A 26,227-nucleotide genomic window follows, 5' to 3' on the forward strand; every position below is an offset into this window, starting at 1 on the left:
GTAGGTTGGAGGGGGGTTCATGTTTGGGAATGCCTGTGAGAATTAAAGATTTTAAAATTAAAAAAAAAAAAAAACACCCAAGTCAGTCATTGTGAGTCAGAGTTACTAGGGCAACAACATTCAAGAAGAGAGATATAATACAAGAACTGAAAAACTAAAATACTTTTAAGAGCGAAAAAGAAAACAAAGATCATAATGGAACCTAAATAACATATTCTCCACCTACTTCCTCATCTATAAAATGAGGAGACTGTACTAAATGTTATCTAAACTTCCTTCTACCTCAAGTCTCTGAAGATATTCCTTTTAGAAAATGAAAAAGTCGGAGTGAAAAAAAAATTCTAAGTGCAAATTAATCTCTTCCATTGGCTTTCCAGTTCTATTGAATTTTTAGCAAAGAGGCTTTGAGAGGAGTCAGTCCTTGTGGGAACTCAAGGGGAATAAGCTTAGTGCATATGACCTCACAGAGACAATTGAGAATGGATGCTTTGGGAGAGGAACTGGATTATTTTTATCACTGTCATTGTGACTAGTTACTGAACTGGCTCCTTCCCTGTCGTCAGCTCTACCCTCACTCTAACACTGAAGGTCTTTTCAACAGGGTCCTTATATTCTAAGAGTTTTCTAGTTTGGGAAGAGAAGAGGAAGAGGAAGAAGTGAAACTTCTGGAGTTGCATTGCTAAAGGAAGCTTGTTCTTTCAGAACTTGGCTGCCAAGTTTTTACTCAAAGTTCCTCTTTTGTGAGGCAAAACTTTTTATTCATATTCAAACAAAAAAAATATTTGTGATAAGTACAAAACCCATCACTGGAGTGTCTTGAATAACAGATAAATATATTTTCAATTAAATAAGCTCCATCTTTCCATTCCTCCATCTGAAATAGCAGACCTAAACTCCTTAACAACATCCCCAGGGTAACTTGGAAAGAAACCAAAGTTACACTTTTGAAGAACACCAACTCTTCAATCCAATGACCATTTCAAAACACAAAAGTATGGTTTAGAAAAAGGTGGTGATACAAATAAATTATTAAAAACAAATACAAGACTGTGGCTAATAATATCACAAAACTGAAAATGAGGTGAGTTTCGTGTGCCATAGATAGGAAGAGTTAGACTGAATCATCTATATAGAGATTCAGCAACAATTTAAAAGGATGTTACAGGTGTACCCTTATTGAGGTAAAAAGATTTCCTTGAAAGAAGTGAGAAAAATGATTTGTGATTAAGTATGACATTAAAGATACAAATGATTGTGCACAATCATTTTGTAAGAAGAAAAACACACACCCAGACACAAGCCTGAAGTCATATAAAGTATTAGTTGCTCAGTCATGTCCAACTCTTTGCAACCCCATAGACTGTATCCTGCCAGGCTCCTCTGTCCATGAGATTTCCCAGGCAATGTCATATAAAAGATATTAACAATGCCCTTCTGTGAACAGAGGAAACAGGTGATTTGTGGTCCTTATTCCTTTATAAATCTCTATTTTAAAATTTTCTATAACATTTAGCTTATATTCTTACATTAGCAAAAGATTTTAAAGAAAACAGAAAATCAACTGAAGACAAGTTAATATAGAAATACATGGCCCAGTCTTCAGTTCAGTTCAGTTGCTCAGTCATGTACAACTCTTTGCGACCTCATGGACCCTGCAGCAGGCTAGGCTTCCCTGTCCATCACCAACTCCTGGTGCTTATTCAAACTCATGTCCATTGAGTCAGTGATGCCATCCAACCATCTCATCCTCTGTCGCCTCCTTCTTCTCCTGCCTTCAATTTTTCCCAGCATCAGGGTCTCTTCCAATGAGTCAGTTCTTCTCATCAGATAGTCAAAGTATTGGAACTTCAACTTCAGCATGGGTCCTTCCAATGAATATTCAGAACTGATTTCCTTTAGGATGGACTGCTTGGATCTCTTTGCAGTCTAAGACACTCTCAAGAGTCTTCTCCAATATCACAGTTCAAAAGCATCAATTCTTTGGTGCTCAGCTTTCTTTATAGTCCAACTCTCACATCCATACATGACTACTGGAAAAACCATAGCTTTGACTAGATGGACCTTTGTTGGCAAAGTAATGTCTCTTCTTTTAATATGCTGTCTAGGTTGATAGCATCTTTTAATTTCATGGCTGCAGTCACCATCTACAGTGATTTTGGAGCCAAAGAAAATAAAGTCTGTCACTGTTTCCCCATCTGTTTGCAATGAAGTGATGGGACTAGATGCTATGATCTTAGTTTTCTGAGTATTGAGTTTTAAGAAAACTTTTTCACTCTCCTGTTTCACTTTCATCAAGAGACTCCTTAGTTCTTCTTTACTTTCTGCCACAAGAGTGGTATCATCTGCATATCTGAGGTTATTGATATTTCCTCCTGGCAGTGTTGATTCCACCTTGTGCTTCATCCAGCCTGGCATTTCTCATGATGTACTCTGCATATAAGTTAAATAAGCAGGGTGACAATATACAGCCTCGATGTACTCCTTTCCTAATTTGGAACCAGTCTGTTGTTCCATGTTCAGTTCTAACTGTTGCTTCTTGACCTGCATACAGATTTCTCAGAAAAGGCAGGTAAGGTAGTCTGGTATTCCCAACTCTTGAAGAATTTTCCACAGTTTGTTGTGATCCACACAGTCAAAGGCTTTGGCATAGTCAATAAAGCAGAAATAAATGTTTTTCTGGAATTCTCATGCTTTTTTGATGATCCAGCAGATGTTGGCAAGTTGATCTCTGGTTATTCTGGCTTTTCTAAATCCAACTTGAACATCTGGAAGTTCATGGTTCACGTACTCTTCAAGCCTGGTTTGGAAAATGTTGAGCATTACTTTGCTAGCATGTGAGATGAGTACAATTGTACCATAGTTTAAACATTCTTTGGCATTACCTTTCTTTGGGATTGGAATGAAAACTGACCTTTTCCAGTCCTGTGGCCACTGTTGAGTTTTCCAAATTTGCTGGCATATTGAGTGCAGCACTTTAACAGCATTGTTTTTTAGGATTTGAAATAGCTCAACTGGAATTCCATCACCTCCACTAACTTTGTTCATAGTGATGCTTCCTAAGGCCCTCTTGACTTCACATTCCAAGATGTCTGGCTCTGGGTGAGTAATCACACCATCGTGATTATCTGGGTCATGAAGATATTTTTCATATAGTTCTTCTGTATATTCTTGCCACCTCTTCTTAATATCTTCTGCTTCTGTTAGGTCCATACCATTTCTGTCCTTTATTGTGCCCATCTTTGCATGAAATGTTCCCTTGGTATCTCTAATTTTCTTGAAGAGATCTCTGGTCTTATCCATTCTATTTCTTTCCTCTATTTCTTTAGATTGATCACTGAGGAAGGCTTTCTTATCTCTCCTTGCTATTCTTTTGGAACTCTGCATTCAAATGGGTATATCTTTCAAATGGCCCAGTCTTAGCATGTCACAATTCTGAGTGGAAAAGTCTGAGTAAATCACCAGGTTTTTTTTTTTTTAATGCCTCAGTTTCCTTTTCTGTAAAATTGGAAGAGCTGCTTTCCTCTGGTTCAGAGTTTTCATGATATCAAAACATTCTTCCATGAACAGTTAGTAATAAGTTGAACATACACTTGCTGTGAGGTTCAGCAATTTCACTCTTATGTATTTACCCAACAGAAATGAAAACATGTCCACAGACATGTCCACAAACATGTCCATGAATACATCAATGTCTGTACCATTATTCTCAGTAGCCAAAAACTGGACTGTTCACATATTCTAAAATTCTAATCAGCAATAAAATAAAAGAGAACAAATTACCAATATGTGCAACTTGAATCTCAAAAATATTATGCTGGGTGAAAAACCAGATTGCAAAATCGTGTGACAGCAGAGACAGAAGATTATTAGATCAGTAGTGGCTTAGTTGAGGATGGAAGTAAGGGGAGGGGGTGGGGATTGTCTGCACAGAGGGACAAGGGAACTTGCTAGAGCGCTGGGCATGTCTGCATTTTGTGGTGTTTACATAATAGTATGCATTTTGCCAATATTACCAATGCTTAAAATTGGTGAATCTTATTGTGTGTAAATTTTACCGCAATAAAGCAAACAGCAAACTTAAAAAAATCACTATCTAATAAAGTATGTGAAAATATATTTTAAAATTTAAAGCTCTATAGACTTGTAAGAAATATTTCTTAAAGGCTTTTTTTTTTTTTAATGAAACAAAGTACAAAGAAATAGCTTTGGAATTCATTCAGCTAATGACTATTTATTTATTTATTCAGCAATTTATCCCTCGGATAAATTGGGGATTATGTGTAAGCAAAGACAAAAAGAATTGCTATTTATTCTTTGATTTCTTTTAGCTGTGTTAAACTTTACCTAGCAGTTTAAAGAAAACATATACCTTCTAAATTACTCTAATACAGTTCTCTGTTAAATTCTTGGAGAGTAGAGAGGAGAAAGGAGAGGAGAAAAAAATTAATCAGTTCCAGCCCCAAATCCTACCATTGGAAACTAGCATATTAAATATTTAGAAAGCTTTTAAGTCCACATTTTCCATTTCTGATGATACTTTGGAGAAACTGAGTCTGAGAATTAATTACTTGCCTTAAGACACATGCCAACAAGTGATAGAGCTAGGCTTTACTGTCTGGTTATAGCCTGGACACTTGGTCACTACTGCATTCCACCTCAAATCAATGCTCCAAATAAATGTACAGTTAGAACCAATGAGGGGATCTTGAGGAGGAAGTCCTTCAGAAACAAGAAATGGGAAAGGTGGGATGGCGACACAAGGAGAAGGACTCAAATGGCAGAAGGCAAGGTGCCAGAAGTCAGGTCCTCCTTTCACAGCTGTGTCATGACTGGCCTTGGGTGCCCTTTACCATGGGCATGGGGGAGGGTAGCCACATGGCACAGTCTTTTCAAATGAACAATGCAAAGAACTAGAGGGAAACAACAATATTTTTAGAAAGACTGGTGATCTCTCCAAGTAAACTGGAGATATCAAGGGAATATTTCAAGCTAAGTGCAGTGAAGTGAAAGTCACTCAGTCATGTCCAACTCTTTGCCACGCCATGGACTATACAGTCTATGGAATTCCCCAGGCCAGAATACTGGAGTGGGTAGCCATTCCCCTCTCCAGGGGATCTTCCCAACCCAGGGATCTAACCCAGGTCTCCTGCATTGCAGGTGGATTCTTTACCAGCTGAGCCACAGATGGGCACAATAAAGGAAAGAAGTGGTAAGGACCTAATAGAAGCAGAAGATATTAAAAAGAGGTGGCCATAATATAAAGAAAAACTATGCAAGAAAGGTCTTAATGACCCAGATAACCACAATGATGTGATCACTTACCTAGAGCCAGACATCCAGAGAGTGAAGTCAAGTGAACCTTAGGAAGCATCACTATGAGAAAAGCTAGTGGAGATGATGGAACTCTATCTGAGCTATTTGAGGATTTAGCTAAATACTAAAAAATGATGCTGTTAAAGTGTGCAGTCTGCACTCAATATGCCAGAAAATTTGGAAAACTCAGTAATGGCCACAGGACTAGAAAAGGTCAGTTTTCATTCCAATCTCAAAGAAAGGCAATGCCAAAGAATGTTCAAACTACCATACAGCTGCAGTCTTTTCACATGCTATTAAGGTCATGTTCAAAATCCTTCAAGCTAGGCTTTAGCAGTATATGAACTGAGAACTTCCAGATGTACAAGCTGGGTTTCAAAGAGGCAGAAGAGGCAGAGGAATCAGAGATCAAACTGCCAACTTTCCATGGATCATGGAGAAATCAAGGGAATTCCAGAAAAACATCTACTTCTGCTTCATTGACTCCACTAAAGCCGCCTCTGACTGTGTGGTTCACAACAGACTGTGGAAAATCTTTAGAGAGATGAGAGTACCACACCACCTTACCTGTCTCTTGAAAAACAGCAGATCAAGAAGCAACAGAACCAGACATGGAACAAATGACTAGTTCCAAATTGGGAAAGGAGTACCTCAAGGTTGTATATTGTCACCCTGCTTATTTAACCTCAATGCAGAATATATTATGTGAAATGTTGGGCTGGATGAAACAGCTAGAATCAAGATTGCCAGGAGAAATATCAACAACCTCAGATATGCAAATGATACCACTCTAATGGCAGAAAGTGAATAGTAATTAAAGAGAGCTTTGTTGAGGGTGAAAGAGGAGAGTGAAAAAGCTGGTTTAAGAACCAACATTCAAAAAACTAAGATCATGTCATCTGGTCCCACTACTTTATGGTAACTAGATAGGGATAAAGTGGAAACGGTGGCAGATTTTATTTTCCTGGGCTCCAAAATCACTGTGAACAGTGACTGCAGCCATGAAATTAAAAGACACTTGCTGCTTGGAAGGAAAACTATGACAAACCTAGAGATCATATTAAAATGTCCGATGCAGGATACAGCATGCTTGGGGCTGGTGCATGGGGATGACCCAGAGGGAAGTTGTGGGGAGGGAGGTGGGAGGGGGGTTCATGTTTGGGAACGCATGTACACCCGTGGTAGATTCATGTCAATGTATGGAAAAACCAATATAGTATTGTAAAGTAAAATAAAGTAAAAATAAAAATTAAAAAAAAAAGCAGAGATATCACTCTGCCATCAAAGCCAAGGTTTTTGCTGTAGTCATGTATAGATGTGAGAGTTGGATCATAAAGAAGGCTGAGCATCAAAGAATTGATACTTTTCAAATTGTAGTGCTGGAGAAGACTCTTGGGAATCTCTTAGATGGAAAGGAAATAAAATCAGTCAATCCCAAAGGAAATCAACCCTGAGTATTCATTGGAAGAACTGATGCTGAAACTGAAGCTCCAATAGTTTGACCACCTAATGCAAAGAGCTGATTTGTTGGAAAAGACCTTGATGTGGGGAAAGATTGAGGGTAGGAGGAGAAGAGGGTGACAGAAGATGAGATGGTTGGATGTCATCACCAACTCAATGGACACGAATGTGAGCAAAGGGAAATAGTGGAGGACAGAGGAGGCTGGCAGGCAGCAGTTCATAGGGTCGCAAAGAGTCGGACACAGCTTAGTGACTGAACAACAACAATGACATAGAACCAATGAGTGGATGGTGAGGCGGAAGCTCTTTGGAAATAAGAAGTTGGAAAGGCAGGATTGCCACACAAGGAAAAGCCCAGAGGGCAAATGGCAAGGCTCCAGAAGTCAGGTCCTCCTTTCACAGCTGTGTCTTGGTTGGCCATGCATGCCCCTTACCGCAGGCATGAGGAGGGTGCCCAAGTGACACAGTCTGAACTGTGCCTAGGGTGCGGTGACAGCCCAGTGTGTCTCAATCATGGTGGGGAGAGGCGGGCATTAGCGTGCTGAAGGCTCCCTAAATCTCTGGGTTAAAAGGAGCAGTTACGTGTTGTGTACATGTCATTTCTCATTCATCTTTTGTCTCCTTCCCCAGGTTTCTGGGCTCCTAATGTTAGAACACTCTAAAGCCAGCCAGACACTCTGCATTTGAAGAAGCTCTTCTGCAAGAGCTGAGGAACCTGCAGGAAGCCAAGGTTTACACTCTCTTTATACCATTCTGTTTCTGGGGATGCTGTTTAAACATAATTTGCATTGGTTTAATATTAGGATAATTATAAAGTAATGTATGATTCATTATGTCTGTCTGCTTTATTTCCTACAAAGTAATACAGGACAAATAGCTAATGATCCCACCACTAGCTGATAGTGCTGCGATGCAGATCCTGCCAGCCATAATCACCACCTATGCTCTAGTGACCAGCTTTTTAAATTTACTGCACTATGAACATGTTTCATCGTCTCAAATTTTAATTTTAAGTCATCCTTTACTTCCTATTTTTATTATCTTCAGGATTAGTTGCACACTGTAAGGATATGTTACAACTTATTTAAATAACAAATAAGCCTTATTTACTGGATAGTCAATGCCTTCAAATTTTTAGTTATTAGATATAATATTTTAATAACACCACTTTTGAAATGCTTTTAACAAAAATATTGAAATTGGATCTAATCAAGCATTTAGCTCTAACTTACAATTTAAACAGAATGAAACAATCTGAAGAGCCCACAAGGTAGGACATTTTACAGAACAACTCATCTAGTTTTTCAACAGATCAGGGGCATAAAAAAAAGGGAGAGTCACTGCTCTCGATGACAAGAAACTTAAAAGATTAAACAAAATGCAATCTGAGGGTCTTATTTGAATACTGATTTGAACCACTCAATCATAAACAGATATTTGGGAGAAATAATTAAAGAAATATAGGCTGATATTAGAGTGTTACCACTAATATTTTAAGTGCAATAGTGGTAACTGCACACAAATTTTTTTTAATATTTTAGAGATGTGTACTGAAATACTGAATAATAAGATAAGTAAATGCCATCATTTAAAGAAGTATCCCTGTCCCTAAAAATGTCTAGAATTAAGAACAAGTAAATGGAAATTACATAATTGAACCAAATGACAACCATGGGATTGAAAAATATGACAAATAAAATAGCTGAAATAAAAGCCATACGGATGAACTCAATATCAGAGTGGAGATAATAGAGGACAGAAGCAGAGAACTTGAGAACAGATTAATTTACCCAGTCCAAGTAACACAGAGAAAATAGATGGAACAATAACAGAGTCTCAGTGACTTGACTGATCACAACAATCCCTTCTGTGGAATTTCAAAAGGGTAGGACAGAAAGAGTGGAACTGAAATAATGGACTGAAGTAAGGACCCAGTGACTTCCCTGGTGGTCCAGCAGTTAAGAATCTGTCTTCCAGTGCAAGGGTTCTATCCCTGGTCCAGGAACTAGGATCCCATGTGCCTAGGGAACTAGGCCCACTTGCTGCAACTAGAGAAGCCTGTCTGCTGCAATTACTAGGCCTGTGTGCCCCAGAGACTGAGGGCCACAGCTCGAGAAAGTCTGCAACAAAGACCCATAGCAGCCAAAAAAATAAAAGCAATGGTCCAGCTGGGCGAAAACATAATCTTGCAGATTCCAGCAACTGAGAAAGCCTCAAAGGAGGGAAATAGTGAAAATAATTCCACACCAAGAAAAATCGACTCAAATTTCTAAAATTATGAAGAAAAGATCTTGAAAGCAGCTAGAGAGATGTGATGTTTATTGATGGGGAAACACAAATTTTATTGACAGTGAATTTCACATCTCATACCATGGAAACCAAAAACAGTGAGACATTTTGAAGTGATAAAAAAACAACTGTCAAACATGAATTCGGTATCTGGCAAAAATACTTACAGGAACAAAGGGGTAAAGAAATACACTCTAAAATGAAAGAAAATCTGTTGTTAGCAGATCTACTTTAAAAGAATGACTTAGGAAGTTATCTAAGCAAAAAAGGAAATAATAAATGAAGGAAAATCAGAGAGAAGAAAGATGTTAACCAAAGATATTGATGAATATTCTGTTGTTTTACAGTTTATTGAATCAAATTTATAACACTATCTGTTGAGATTCTTAGTTAATGTAAAGGAAATAGTTCAGACAACCATATTAGAAATAGAAGGTTAAGGAAGTTCAGGTTTCTATACTTCACTCAAATTGATAAAATAATGACAACAGTAGACTGCCATAAGTTATGCACGCATAATGCAATACATACAGAAACCAGTAAAACTTTATACAAAGAGATACACTCAAAAATGCTATAGGTAAATCAATCCTAGACCATGTTCAAATAATCCACAAGAAGGCAAAAAAAGAAAATAGAAAAAAACAGAAGAGAAGGAAAACAAATACAAAATGGGAGATTTAGGCTTCACCATATCAATAACAACAGTAAAAATGGCCTAAATACATAGTGTTAAAAAGAAAAATGAGAAGAGAATAGATTTAAAAAGCAAGACCAGTTTGGAGACTTCCCTGGTGGTCTAGGGGTTAAGAATCTGCCTTGCAATGCAAGGGACATGGGTTAGATCCCTGGTCAGGGAGCTAGGATACCACATGCCAAAGAACAGCTAAGCCTGAGCACCACGCCTCTGAGCCCATGTGCCATGATTAGAGAGTCCATGTGCCAAAATGAAAAGATCCCACATGATACCACCCAAGACAGATGCCCCCGCCCAGCCAAAAAGGAAGATTTTCTTTTTATATGCTGTCTGTACTTCAAATATACAAATATAAGCAGGTTGAAAATAAAAGGATAGGAAAAATATACTGTCATTTGCACAATATACTGCATTGTGTTACTACCCAAGTTAATGTGGATGTTTTAATCCCCAGAATCTCAGAAAGTAACAGTATTTGTAGATAAGGCTGTTAAAGAAGAAAACTAAGTTAAGCAGATCTTTAGGATTGACCCTCACCCAATATAGCTGATATCCCAAAAGGAGGAATTAGGACACAAAAATTCACAAAGGGAAGGTGGAGTGAAGATGCAGTGAGATTTGGCAGCCATCTATAATCAGTAGAGACCTCAGAAAAAACAAAGCTGGTGATGTCTTGTCCTAGACTTCTAGACTCCAGAATTGTGAAAAAATAAATAAATTTATATCTTTTAAGCCACCCAGCCTATGGCATTTTGTTATGACAGCTCTGGCAAATGAATAAAGATATGTATCAAGCAAACACCTATCTAAATGTTAGTCAAGAGAGAAAGCACAAATGCTTATATTACCATTATATAAGTAGACTTTTGATCAAAGAATATTATCAGACACACAAAAAGGGCACTATATAAAGATGAGATGACCAGCCCAGCAAGACATAAAAACTGTAACAAATAACAGCTGTAAAATATGTGAAGCAAAAACTGAATGAAAAAAAAAGAAAAAGAAAATTTCATAATTCTAGTTGGAAACTTCAACATCTCCTCTCAATAACTGAAAGGATATCTAGACATAAAATCATTAAGGATATAGCAGAATTCAACAACACTATCATCCAAGAGGATGTAATCAACATTTATAAAACCCATAACTAGCAGAATACACATTCTCATCAAGTTACCACAAAACATATATCAAGACAGACAATACCCTAAGCCAAAAATAACAGGAAAATCACAGAAATTAAACAACACATTTCTAAATAATTCATGGATTAAAGATATTTAAAAATATATTGAGCTGAATAAAAATTATATCAGAATTTGTGGAACACAGCTAAAGCTACATGGAGATGGAAATTTATAGGAATTTTATGCATACATTAGAAAAGAGGAAAAATACTCAGATTAGTAATCTAACCTGAAGAACTTTAGAAAAAGCTGAGAAAAGAAACCCAAAGAAAGCAGATAGAAACCATGCCAAGAGATGGAAGAAAATAATAAAGTTAGGAGTTGAAATCAATGAAATTTAAAACAGAAAAACAATATAGGAAATCAAGGAAACAAAGAGTTGTTTTTTTGAAAGGTCAACAAAATTGATAAACTTCTAGTAAGACTAACCAAAATAAATAAATAAATAACAGAAAAGACAAATTACCAATAACGCAAATGAAACCAGGGATGTCACTATAGACCCCACGGCCACCAAAATGATAGTAAGAAAATACTAAGAATAACTCACTCACCTAGAGCCAGACATCCTGGAATGTGAAGTCAAGTGGGCCTTAGAAAACATCACTACGAAAAAAGCTAGGGGAGGAGATGGAATTCCAGTTGAGCTATTTCAAATCCTGAAAGATGATGCTCTGAAAGTACTGCACTCAATATGCCAGCAAATTTGGAAAACTCAGCAGTGCTCACAGGACTGGAAAAGGTCAGTTTTCATTCCAATCCCAAAGAAAGGCAATGCCAAAGAATGCTCAAACTACCGCACAATTGCACTCATCTCACACACTAGGGAAGTAATGCTCAACTAGAATAGTTGAAACAATTTTGGAAAAGTAGAACAAAGTGGGTGGAATCAGTCTATCCAATCTCAGGATTAACTACAAAGCTACAGTGATCAAGATTGTGCAATGTTGACAGAGTGATAGAAACACAGACCACTGGGACCAAACAGAGGCCTCAGATATCTGATAAGGGGTTAATATCCAAAATAGACAAAGGCCACATAAATCTCAATAGCAAAAAAACACATTTTTAAACGGCAGAGGATCTTGACAGACATTTTTTTCAAAAACACCCAAATGGCCAACAAGTAGAGCAAAGAGGATTAACATTACTGATTATCAGAGTAATGCAAACCAAAACCACAGTGAGACATCTCATCACACCTTATTATGGAGAAGAGAAGAAATAAAAAGTCTTGGGGAGCATGTGGAGAAAAGGAAAATCTTGAGTACCATTGGTGTAGCCACTATGGAAAACACTATGAAGGTTCCTCAAAAAAATTAAAAATAATAAAACCACCATATGATCCAGCAATTCCACTCTGGGAAATTATTTGAAGAAAATGAAGATACCAATTTGAAAAGATATATGCAGTCTGGTGTTCACTGCAGCATTATTTTCAATAGCTAAAGTATAGAACAACCTAAGAGTCTATCTGTGGAAGAATGGATAAAAAGATATGATCCAGTGGCTAAGATTCCATGCTCCCAAGGCAGGAGGAGATCTCTGGTCCAGGAACTAGATCCCTGGTCCAGGAACTAGATGCCACATGCAGCAACTTTGAGTTCTCATTCCACAACTAAAAGAATCTTCATTCTGCAATGAAGATCAAAGATTCCATATGCCGCAACTAAGACCAGGCACAACCAAATAAATAAATATTAGATAAATAAAGTCAGCCAAAAAATAAGTGATCTATCTATCTATGTGATTTACACCACACACACACAGAGAGAAACACACTGGAATACTATTCAACCATAAAAAATAAATAAATCTTGCCATTTAGAACAATAGGGATAGAACTTAGAGGTATTATGATAAGTGAAATAAGTCAGACAGAGAAAGACAAAGTATGATCTCACTTATATGTCAAATTAAACAACAGGAAAGCTGGTGAAGAGGAGATTGGTGGTTACCAGACACGGGGGTTAGGGGACAGAAGAAATGGGTAAAAGTGAAAAAGATGCAACACAAACTTCCAGTTACAAAATAATTAAGCTATGGGGATATAAAGTAAAGCATGGTGGCTACAGTTAATAATATTGTACAGCATATTTGAAAACTGTTAAGAGAGTAGATCCTAAAAGTCCTCACCACAAGAAAAAAATCTTTTCTAACTATGTATGCCATTTTGCAATACATAGAAATATTAAGTCATTATCTTGTAAACCTGGAGTTAATATAATGATATGTTAAATTATCTCAATTAAAAAATAGAAGACCTAGAAATAGACACACACAGATAAGCCCAATAGAGCTGGAAAAGCCCAGTTAGCAGTTCACAAGTGGGCCTAAAGCTCAGGAGAGAGATATGACTGTAATAGAGATTCAGAGATCTCCAGTAAAGAGGGAGAAAATAACAAGAAAGAAGCAAGCAGTGGATTGAGTTCTGGGGATCCTAACATTTTGCGAATTAGAGAAACAGGGATCCAGCCAAAGGTAGTAACAACAAATGCATAAAGGTAGGAAGAAAATCAGGATAAATGGCACCACTTCTTGAAAGCAGAAGGGACGAGAGACTTGTGAGAAGCATGGCTTGGTCAGTGGGGTCAAATGCTACAAAGAGGTCAGAAATGGTAAGAACTGAGAAATAACCATTGCACGACACTGAACTTTTGCTTGATGGCTTCATTGGAGGAGTAGAGCCAGAAGCCATGTGCATTAGCTTAAAAGTAAATGGGAGGCAGGAAAGTGGACATTTGGAACAGAAAAGTTGGCTCAGATATAAAGGAAAGAGGAAGGGGGGTTAAAGCATCAAATGGTCAAGGGAAAATTGTTAAGAGCACTGGTCATGCTCACAGGCAGAGGGGATGATTCCAATAAAAAGCAGAAGGCTAGAGATACACATGAGACTGGATTGTGCACATGTGAAGATATCTTCTAAAGTTCTCATAGTCATGGCTTTTGTTCAAAACCTGAACAAGGTGATTTTCCATTAAGATAAGAAACAAGGTAGGGTTATCCGCTCTTCTTTTCAACATCATACTGGATATTCACGCTAATGCAGAAAGACGAAAAGAGAAAATAAAGGGTATACAGATTCAGAAGAAAAACAAATCTCTCTCTGTTCACATATAATATGATAGCCCATATAGAAAATTCCAAAGAAGTGATCAAATAATTCCTGAAACTAATAATCAATTAAATCAAGGTTATAGGATACAATATTAATGTCCAAAGTCTGTTGCTTTCCTATATAACTGCAATGAAAAATTAAGAATTGAAATAAAAAATACACCATCACTTATATTAACAAACACAAAAATACTTAGGCATAAACCTAAAAAAATATGTATAAGATCAACATGAGGAAGGCTACAATACTCTGAAAAGAAATCAAGGAATTATATAAATAGAGATCTGTTCCATGTTCATGGATCAGGAAGCCCAATACTGTTAAGATGTCAGTTCCTCTCAACTTGCTTTAGACTCAGTGTAATTTCAATAAAAATCCCAGAAAGTTATTTTATTGATAATAACAAACTGAATCCAAAGTGTATATGGAACTGTAAAAGACTCAGAATCAGTTCAGTTCAATTGCTCAGTCGTGTCTGACTCTTTGTGATCCCATGGACTGCAGCACTCCAGGCTTCCCTGTCCATCACCACTCCTGGAGCTCACTCAAATGCGTGTCCATTGAGTCAGTGATGCCATCCAACCATCTCATACTCTGTCATCCCCTTCTCCTCCTGCCTTCAATCTTTCCCAGCATCAGGGTCTTTTCAAATGAGTTAGTTCATCACATCAGATGGCCAAAGTATTGGAGTTTCAGCTTCAGCATCAGTCCTTCCAATGAATATTTAGTACTGATTTTCTTTAGGATGGACTGGTTGATCTCCTTGCAGTCCAAGGGACTCTCAAGAGTCTTCTCCAACACCACAGTTCAAAAGTATCAATTCTTCAGTGCTCAGCTTTCTTTATAGTCCATCTCTCACATCCATACATGACTACTGGAAAAACCATAGTCTTGACTAGATGGACCTTTGTTGGCAAAGTAATGTCTCTGCTTTTTAGTATGCTGTCTAGTTTGGTCATAACTTTTCTTCCAAGGAGTAAGTGTCTCTTAACTTCATGGTTGCAGTCACCATCTGCAGTGATATTGAAGCCCTCAAAAATAAAGTCTGACACTGTTTCCACTGTTTCCCCATCTATTTGCCATGAAGTGATAGGACTGGATGCCATGATCTTAGTTTTTTTGAATGTTGAGTTTTAAGACATGTTTTTCACTCTCCTCTTTCACTTTCATCAAGAGGCTCTTTAGTTCTTTGCTTTCTGCCATAAGAGTGGTATTATCTGCATATCTGAGGTTTCTGATATTTCTCCCAGCAATCTTGATTCCACCTTGTGCTTTATCCAGTCCAGCATTTCTCATGATGTACTCTGCATATAAGTTAAATAAGCAGAGTGACAATATACAGCCTTGATGTACTCCTTTCCTGATTTGGAACCAGTCTGTTGTTCCATGCCCGGTTCTAACTGTTGCCTCCTGACCTGCATGTAGGTTTCTCAAGATGCAGGTCAGGTGTTCTGATATTTCCATCTCTTGAAGAATTTTCCACAGTTTGTTGTGATCTACACAGTCAAAGGCTTTGACAGAGTCAGTAAAACAGAAATAGATGATTTTCTGAAACTCTCTTACTTTTTCCATGATCCAGTGGATGTTGGCAATTTGATCTCTGGTACTTCTGGCTTTTCTAAATCCAGTCTGAACATCTGTACGTTCATGGTTCATCTCCTGTTGAAGCCTAGCTTGGACAATTTTGAGCATTACTTTGTTAGCGTGTGAAGTAAGTACAATTGTGTGGTAGTTTGAGAAATCTTTGGCATTGCCTTTCTTTGGGATTGAAATGAAAACTGACCTTTTCCAGTCCTGTGGCCACTGTTGAGCCTTCCAAATTTGCTGGCATATTGAGTATAGCACTTTCACAGTATCATCTTTTAAGATATGAAATAGCTCAACTGGAATTCCATCACTTCCACTAGCTTTGTTCATAGTGATGCTTCCTAAGGTCCCCTTGACTTTACATTCCAGGATGTCTGTCTCTGATGAGTGATCATACCATCATGATTATCTGGGTCATGAAGATCTTTTTCATATAGTTCTGTGTACTGTTGCCATCTCTTCTTAATATCTCTGCTACTGTTAGGTCTATACCATTTCTGTCCTTTATTATGACATCACAATATTGAAGAACAAAGTCAGAAGATTGAACTTACCCAACTTCAAGATTTATTATAAAGCTACAGGAATCAAGATAGTATGCTGCTGGCCAGAGTATAGAAAAATACATCACTGGGACAGAATAGAGAGCCAAGAAAGAGAACAACACAAATAAAGTCAAATTATCTTTGACAAAGGAGCAAAGGGAATTCAATGGACAAATGACTGTTTTTTCAATAAATGGTGCTGGAATAACAGGATCTCTACATTAAAAAAAAAAAAAGAATCTAGATACAGACCCTACACCTGACATGGATCATATTCCCAAATGTAAAGCCTAGATTATAACACAGGAGAAAATCTAGATGATCTTGTATATGACAATGGCTTTTTAGGTACAACACCAAAGACATGACCCATGAAAGAAAAAATGGTAAGCTGGACTTCATTAAAATTAAAGACTTCTACTCTGTGAAAGACACTGTCAAGAGAATGAGAAGACAAGCCAGAGATTAGGAGAAAACACTTGCAAAAAACATATCTGATAAAGGACTATAATGTAAAATATTGGGCTTCCCAGGCAGTGCCAGTGGTAAAGATTCCACCTGCCAATTTCCAAGATACAAGAGACTTTGGTTTCGATCTCTGGGTCAAGAAGATCCCTTGGAGTATGCCATGGCACCCCACTCAATTATTATTGCCTGGAAAATTCCATAGACAGAGAAGCCTAGCAGGCTATATAGTCCATGGGGTTGCAAAGAATCAGACATGACTGAGTACACACATCTCTATCTCTCTAATGCAAAATACATAAGAATGCTTAAAACTCAACAATAAGGAAATGAACAACCTCATTAAAAAATGGTCAAAAGATCAAAATAGACATGTCACTGAAGAAGATAAAAAGAAGGCAAATAAACATAGGAAAACATGTTTAATATCATGTGTTATTGGGAATGCTAATTAAAACAATGAGAGGACATCCCTGGGGCTCCAGTGGTTAAGAATCCATCTGCCAGTGTCGAGACACAGGTTTGATCCCTGACACAGGTTTGGTCCAGAAAGATTTCACAAGCCATGGGGCAACTAAACTCATGTCTGCAACTACTGAAGTCTGTGTGCTGTAGAGGCCATGCTCTGCAACAAGAAGTCACCACAATGAGAAGTTCATGAACTGCAGCTAGGGCATAGTCCCCACTCGCTGCAAGTAGGGAAAGCCTGCACACAGCAACAAAGACCCAGGACAGCTAATAAACAAACAAATAAAACACAAACAACAAGACACCACTGCACACCTATTGTTATTATGCAGTCGCCAAGTCATGTCCGACATTTTGTGACCACGTGGACTGCAGCATGCCACACCTCCCTGTCCTTCACCAGCTCCCAGAGCTTGCTCAAACTCATGTCCATTGAGTCGGTGATGCCATCCAACCATCTCATCCTCTGTTGCTCCCTTCTCTTCCTGCCTTCAGTCTATCCCAGCATCAGGGTCTTTTCCTATGAGTAGGCTCTTCATATCAGGGGGCCAAAGCTATTAGAATCATTATAATCCACCACCAATTGCTGTCAAGGATGTGAAGCAGCAGGAGCTCTCATTCATTGTTCACAGGAATAAAAAATGCTATTTTGCTATTTAGTGATTTTGGAAGACACTTTTGTAATTTCTTACAAAACTAAACACTTACCATACAGTCCATCAAATATGCTCATTAACCAGAAATGAATGTTTATAGCTGCTTTCCAAAATTGGAAGCCACCAAAATATCCTTCAATAGGCCAAAGAACAAACTGCGGTATATTTAAACTATAAAATATTATTCACAATAAAAAGAAATGTGCTGTGAAGCCACAAAAAGAAACAAAGGAAACTGAAATGCATATTGTTAAGTGAAATAAGTCAATCTGAAAAGGCTTTATACTCTGTAATTCCAACTACACAAAATCTTGTAAAGACAAAACAATAGAGACAATTAAAAGGTTAGTAATTATCACAGATTTGTGGTAGAAACAAATGAATGGGTGGAGCCTAGAGGATTTTTAGGGCAGTAAAACTATTCTGCATGATATTGTAAAGGTGGATACATGTAATGATACACTTGTCCTGTAGAATGCATCTCACAAAGTGAACCCCATTGTAAACTATGGACTTCAGTTGATAATGATGTGTCAATATTGGTTCATCAATTGTACCAAACGTACAAGGCTTGGGATAGATGCAGATGGTGGGGAGGCTGTGTATTTTGAGGAGAGGGAGGCAGACATATGGGAACTCCCTGGACTTCCCGCTCAGTTTTGCTGCGACCTTGAAACTGCTTTAAAAAATAAAGTCTATTGAGAAATATGTGAATCATTCATCACCCAAGTATTTTTAGGCTCCAGCAGGTGCAGAAACTGCCAGACAGAGCACACCCCATCTCAGCAGTCGACAGCACAAAACACAGAAGGTTACCTTAGAGCACTTCCTCACAGGCCAAAGGGGACTTTCTTTGCTTGTTTTTACAACTAGTGGAAGAAAACATTCAGTTCTTCGGAGGCCCAGGGATGGTCAAAGGAGACAGCTGTGGGCCAGCTTCCTGAGAAGCCTTACAAAAGCATGGCAGCATCCAGACTCTTGATTCCACGGCTGCACCAGCATCGCCATTGCCATGAAGCCACATGGAGGACACATCTGCTGTTGCAAGGTGCCCTGCCCTTTCCCCTCTTGATGGCTCGCCTGTCCGGGACTGGACTAGTGTTGATGCACTCCTGTTTAGTTTGTATCTTTCAGGCTTTTCTAGAGTGCTTGACACACACAGTAAGAAAATATGCTGTCATTTCCCTTTTCCAGTCAACCTCAACTGCACATTGAAATCATCTGGGGAGACTGAAAAGACTCATGCTACCTGGGCTCCACCTGCTGAGATCCTAATTTGTTTGATCAGGGCATGGCTTCCCAGGTGATTCTGATGTGCAATCAAGGTTGCAAATTACTAGTCTGAGTCCAGTGGAATTCACACAAACTCCTACACTCCAGTGAGTCATAAAGAGGGGTAGTTTCTAATTTTGAGACACTCTTCCACTCTCATCCCAGCTCCAGCACACGCAAGAAGGTTCTAGGGAACACTATTTCAGTCTATTCTATTCTATTCACTAACTGTCATGAAAAAGCATTGTGTAACCTGGATGCTGGGAAACTTATATACACTTCTCTCAAAAAGCTCAGTATAAAAAGCATCATCAATCTGAACACCTCCCATACACAGAACTAGGTTACAGGGTCACTATTTATGGTTACAGTTTGTAGAGACTCTATTTGACAGGTCTCTCTGCCTTGGCTCCAGAGCTCTATCAGGCAGAAGGAGGAGGAGGCCTCTCCGTAATTCACCCCTATGTGCCACACAAGCTAGATGGGGTGCTGGTCTCCTGCAGAAAGACCTGAGCTAGGCACTGGCACCATGCCTGGCACATGGGAGGTGCTCCATATTATTCACAGAGAGACTAAAATGGGCTGCACCAAAGTGTTCAGAGGAGGGTATCATTCTGTCTAAAGGGATGAGGTGAGAAAGTGTGAAGAGGCTAAGGCTGAGATGAACCTTGAGGGATGGCCTGGTGGAGAGACAGGAGACAAACATCTTCGCAAAACATGCTGACCTACAGAGTGGAGAGTGGGTATGTGAGGCATTTCTATCTGCCAGAGCACTGCATGGAGGGGCTGCATGAAGTGGACATGGGAGAAACTGTGAGGGGCTTAGGATGGAGTAGGGACTTGTACCCACTGGGGAGCAGTGGGAGGATTTTCAACTCCGATAGCACAATCAGATCCTGGTTCCTTCGATTACACTGGTGGCTGTGTGGAAAAAAAAAATTTAGGGACTATTGGGATCACCAAAAACACCAACAGAGTTGCAAAGCTTCTTAGTTTGAGAATTGCCAAGGGAAGTTTACAGTTACATCCTTGGGAATTCTAGTGTTAGATTATTCCTCTTGCAGCCCCATATCCACCCTGCTCACATTCTACACCAATGCTACTACAGGCACTCTTTGAATTTTTCTCAGCTATCACTACCTTTGCAGTAGGTGCAGCAATGACTTTGTCTTACTTTTTCAGATCATCTGATGTAATCAAGAATCACGAAACAAAGTCTAGAGAAGCTTTGTATCATAAGACTTCCTCCCTCAAAGCTATCCACAACCAACTGCAAAAAGACTTTGATCAAACAGAGAACAAAGGATAAACTGTTATTCCTTCTAGAGAGTATTAGGAACCTAGAAGAGATCATTCTGCAAAGCTAGGCTATGAAAACCAGAGAGAAAGTACACTTCCCCTACATTGTTAGGGTGTTCCTAAAGTTTAGGGACTCGGAGCAATTTCTTTTACCTTCTAAAATCCATCAGAAAACCCACTCAGTCTAAATATAAAGGGATCATATCCATTTCCTGAAATTTACTGTTCAAATAAAGTAGAAATAAAGGATTACTGCATGCTCTTCTTCTGTATATTCTTTCATGAAATCTGAATGTTTTTGTAAAAATGTAAAATAATTTGTAGACACTTATATTCTGTAATTTAAACAAACAGAAAACAAATTCCTAGGTCTCATCTCTTTTATTGAATCAGAATCTCTCGGAGCAGAGACCAGGAACCTGTGTGTTAATGAGCTTCCAGTTGATCTAACTCATTGCCTCTCTGACTTCAGACATCTACATAACTTTTGCCATACTCACATTGTCCATTTGCCTTTGTTCACTCAAGTTGCTTTAGGTTAACTTTAAAATTGTAGTCATCCTAAGTGATGTCCACTAAATCATAGTTTTGAAGCACTGTTTTCTAAAAATGCAGGTTAAAACACATAACTATTTTAAAAATCCATTGTGGACTAACTGAAGGTAGTACATGGTCCACTCCACTGATTCAAAGCTGTAAGTTTGGGAAGAATGGGTTTAGCTGTCTGGGTTCCTGTGATCCAAACTTTGGCCTTCTTGTTTCAGGACCTACCTTTCTAGGCCTGGGCGCCCTCAGACAGCTCTACGGAAAGCGCCTCACTGCCAGGACCCTACCCTCTTCTTTCCATACATACTCTCTCCCGTTACCCCAACCAAACTGGATTTTTATATCTGAACTTAGGACAGTATCACTAAAGCACATTAATAAATGTTCAAATATAATCTGTAGGTTTAACCCTTGACAGCAAAAATGCTTTGATTTTCAAGAATGGGATTCTCCTCATATACATTCACACAGCTCTTTGCATCAGCCTCTGAAACAGCGCACATCCCTGCAGCTTCATTTCCTTTCAATCTTCCTCACTCACTCTGCCTCAGACACCCTGGAGCATACCTTACTTTCTCCCTCTTAATATACAAGCTCTTCCTACCTCAGGGCCTTTGCACTTGCTGGATTTCTTCCATATGTCTGCCACCTACACATTACTTGGGTTTCAACTCAAAATCCCTACTTTCTGAGTGGCAGCTCCTGACCAACCCGGTTAAAGTTACACCAATTCCCCACATCCCTATGCCCCCCAGGGATCCTCTGTCACAGTAGTTTTTAACCAAGGGCGTTATTTCCTCTAAGGAGACATTGGTAATGTCTACAGACATTTGCAGTTGTCACTATGTACGGGGGTTGGTGGGGGGGGGGGGGCACACAAATACCCTCTAGCAAATAGAGGCCAGGCATGTTGATAAGCAATCCTATAATGCTTGCACAGTGCTCTCCCACAATGCATTATTTGGACCCAAATGCTGTGTTTGAGAAATTCAGCTCTGTCAGTGTGTTATGCCTTTTCCTTCTCATCATCAGCACCAGAGCAGATGGTGTGGGGGTTTCCTTCCTATTGAATGGAGCTCCTTGGGAACTGGAGTTCAGGGTTGTTCCTTGCTCCACCTCAGCACCTAGGGGAGTGTCAGGCACTTTGACTCTCAAATCTGGCTTCATTTGCCCTCATCCTGAGAGCCCACAGCAACTTGAAGATGCCTGGCCTCAAGTAAATGGTGAGGATAAGAAAATTTGTCACTTTAGAAAATGAAAACAAAAATGTGCTCAATTAATGAGTGTGCATACAAATGAAATTTGTGATAAGGAGTCCCTCATGGTTTCAACGACTGACAAAATTATCTTCGCAGCCATCAGTGAAAGACTGGTTCTCCTGCTTTTGAAGAAGAGCAAAATTTCCTAAGTTCAAATATATGGTTTTAATTATACCAGTATCTTAATGTCCCTAGATCAACAGGAGAAAATGGAATCTCAATGATCTCAAAAAAAAAAAAAATAAAAATTCAGTACATTCTATTTGATTGGCACTTTTAAAGGAAAGAATTTAATGTTAACTTAGTGTTAAATACCTCCCTTTCCTTCCCTCTAATCCATTCTCCCCCTCAGTTATTGACAAATTTTTCTATAGCATAAAATGATAGCCAAATTACCCACACAAATTTTTCTAGAACAGAACTGTTATTCAGACAAATAATAAAAGGGACCATATAATGAGAAACTTGTGAACGCAATACCACTGAAATTCTTTACTGAGCACTGATGCTAGATTTCCTATCACAAGAAACTCTATAAACAGAGGAAAACCCGTTGTATTTCAGAAGTGATTTTCAGTTTTGTCTTTTCATATATATCATGTCATTGAAATTACCACTATACACCAATGTAAGTGTGGGAGTAACTCTCATAGGAGCAAAAAGAAAAAACCAACAAAACATGATAAATCAACTACACTTAATTTAAAAATATATTAAAAATAAGGCATAAAGAATGATTTACTCTAATGTCATCCAATGTCCCAATGCAATTTGGGATTAGAGCTCAGGGCCTGTCTCTAATTCTGAGTACCGCCTGCTTTCTCCTATGCCCTGCGTCTTGTTTCACTGAATGCTACTGGGTATGCCAGTAGTCACTGTGCTCCGGGGATTCCAGCAAATTTTGGAAATGCTGTATTAAACAAAGTTAAGCAGATTTCCAGAACTTGTAATGTGCCATCACAAACTTTAGGAAAGTCTTGGAGAAGAGAGCACAAATCATAAATTCAAAGCCCCACAAGTAACAAAGTAGGTAACAAACGTGAGGCTGCAGGCAAGGCAAGGGCTCAGGGATGTGGTGCCATCTAATGGGGCCCTGGCTGCACAGCGATGTTGCCCAATGTTGTTAGGGCTTTCCTGACAAGTTACAAATCTGGGCTTTAATTCGACATCTCCATCTTTGTGCGTGTTGTCTTGAATAAAAAAAAACAAAACAAAACAAAAAACAAGTTATCGTAGTTGGAACATAATTTTTTAAACCAGATCAGCGTGGTTTCATTTACGAAAACTAGTATGCAATGTTTAGCCATCTTCATTGCCCATGCACACATGTTGTTAAGTTACTTCAGTCATGTCTAACTCTTCACAACCCTATGGACTCTAGCCCGCCAGGCTCCTCTGTCCATGGGATTCTCCAGGCAAGAATACTGGAGTTGATTGCCATGCCTTCCTCCAGAGCATGTTCCCAACCCAGGGATTGAACCCACATCTCTTATGACTTCTGCATTGGCAGATAAGTTCTTTACCACTAGCACCACCTCTTCATTGCCCACACAACCTTTATTCAGAGGTCCTATTAATTTTCTATAGCTCTGCAGAAGATTAAAAAATGGTGCCTTTAAAAACAACCATCCAGCCCTCATCGACCACTTTGGTGTGAGCAGCTCTGAACACCACTACCCTTCCCCCCACCAAAACAAAAACAAAAAACTCAAGAATGAGTTATTTCAGGGTTTACGCAGAGTGAAATTAATTTCCAGCCTTCTTAGCTGTTCATGCAAAAATACTTCAAAGTGACTAAAACCAGCTTTACTTTTTGTCTTTGACTAAATCTTCTGGAAAAAACAAAAATTTAATTGAGTCATGAAAAAGATATAACACAGGAATTGATTATATACGGAAAAGACTCTTTATCTTTCCAATGTAATTTTAAGAATTGAAGTGGTTTGAGGACCATTTAGCCTTTTGGTGGTAACATGATCAAAGACTATTATATTTGCAAACTGGCTTTTCCAAAACAGAAAGCCTCTTTTGTTACTCCCTCCCTCTTTTCTTTCCTTGTATTTATTTCTGCCTTGTCTCATTCTAACAATTCCATCAGAGCCTACCAATTGTCTACATGAACACCTAGAACTGTAGCACCAATGCAGCAGCAACAGCGTAAATCGCATGGCAATGGATTTTCTTCCCCTGGTGTCTCCATGGACCACTCACTACCCTACCTTCTTCTAACTGCTAAAATACCATTCTGGTCCCAGGGAAAGCACTTAACGCCTTCCATTTCCAGAGCCCTGAGAAACCAGGGCTATAAGGGCAAAATCACATGCATTTCTATTTTCCCAATGGGTATATAGAAACCTGTACACTCCCATGATTTGAAACCCTTGATGTCCTAAGGAATATAACATTTGGAGTCAATTTTTAAAAAATCATGAAATGCTTCCATGTTAAGTCCTTTAAGTACCAAATTAAATTTGCTGATTTTAAGTTGCGGTCAGCTCCTCTCCACAGCTTTATTAACCAAGGTCGAAGTGTGTTTTCTGTCTCCCCAGTAAGAATTCTTGATGGATAACAGGATTCATAGAGTCTAAAGAGAATGTACAATTCTAAAGTGTACCTTTCATGTTTTGGATAGATTTCTGCAATGGCCAGAATGATTGACTCAGTTTTAATATAAAAAATTAGGACTGTGTGACAGAGGTTGATTGTGCGCAGATGATCTAGACTCACTCTACCCAATGTTCTTGACTCTGTGGAATGTCATCAGAAACTGACCAAAAATTTGTCCTGCTGCTTGAAGGATTCTGACATAGTGATAACTTGGCACTATCTTCTACATAATGCCTTAGAATCTGGGCCCACGACTTAATGAGAGTCATCAACAATGTAGGCATTATCTTCTGCTTGGATAGGCTTCAGAGCTGCCTGTTTCAAAGCTCCAATATGAGACTCCTTCAAGGGAATCACACTGTAGAAAGAATAACATGCTTAAGAGAAAAACACTTCTCAAGGATGAGCAGCACAGTTCTTTATGTTCAGGCAATACTGGGTATTTGCATTTCCTAGGGCGTCATTCAGACAGCCTATGAAGTCAATAGAAGTTTCCAGATTTTATAAATATGAAGTTTTAGGAAAGTCTGTTTAATGAAGTGATAGAAATCCTCAGCAGTCATTTCAAAATCCTAGACTTGTCTCCTTTAAGAGGCTTATGTAACAGAAAACAAAAATTGAAAATGTAAGAAGACAAATATCAGACATCAAGATGAAGTACTAAACCAGGATGCACATTCACAAAGATGGCCAGGGAATGGTTTGGTTGGTGTTTTTCTGAATGGAGACTGTGACCCTTTAGAGAAGGCTAAATTAAATCTACTTAGTGGTCTAAATTCTATATTTAAGATAAATATATATCAGCATACAAAATATCAAAGCATACTGGATATATTAAAACAGCATTGCTTCATCTAAGTGTGTCCTAGATCATGCAGCTAAAAATCTTACTGTGTCTTAATGGTCAAAATTGGGAAGCTATGAGTTAGATGATTTTTATAGCTTGTATGAGCATACAAGGGTACAAAAAGGTCTTAATGGTCAAAACTGGAAAGCTGAGTTAGATGATTTTTATAGCTTGTACACATCAAAGGTACAAAAAGGTAATTTGTGGGGCTTTGATAGAGCTACTTTCTTAGAACTTGTATGCAGTCACTATTTTCATTACCTAAGCCTGCCCAGAAATGATATGAAATGCACTGAATCTTCACTCAGCTCTGATCTTTAAACAGATTAGTCACGTATGTGTGGAAACAGTTTAGGTGTCTGTGGTTCAAAACAGTTAATGTGGTAAATTAATAGCTGCCCCCAAAATAACACGATGAGGAAACGCTCAGCTTTGTTTTTTGTTTTTTGGTTTTTTTTGTAAGGTGTTTTCTACAATAAATATTTTCTTTTCTAATTAGGGGATAAAAAGTGAAAATTTTAAAAATCTAAACAGTGAAAGGACTAAGAGGATGCTATTTTCCATTCTTTTCTGCTTATAGGGAGTGTTTATTTTTCTTCCATTTTTGG

At 38.5% G+C, this 26,227-nt stretch overlaps 1 long non-coding RNA gene across 1 annotated transcript in view; it reads right to left on the reverse strand.

The window, feature by feature from the left end:
* Nucleotides 1-4,211: 4,211 nt before the first annotated feature.
* The window catches only part of LOC121819665 (uncharacterized), a 51,783-nt gene continuing 29,767 nt past the window's right edge, over nt 4,212-26,227 (reverse strand). Inside the window, exon 5 of the long non-coding RNA XR_009600717.1 lies at nt 4,212-25,130. This is a non-coding gene — a long non-coding RNA (uncharacterized LOC121819665). The remainder of the gene's footprint in view (nt 25,131-26,227) is intronic.

The sequence above is a fragment of the Ovis aries genome, chromosome 5 (assembly GCF_016772045.2).
Source record: "Ovis aries strain OAR_USU_Benz2616 breed Rambouillet chromosome 5, ARS-UI_Ramb_v3.0, whole genome shotgun sequence".
Classification (NCBI taxonomy): Eukaryota; Metazoa; Chordata; class Mammalia; order Artiodactyla; family Bovidae; genus Ovis; species Ovis aries.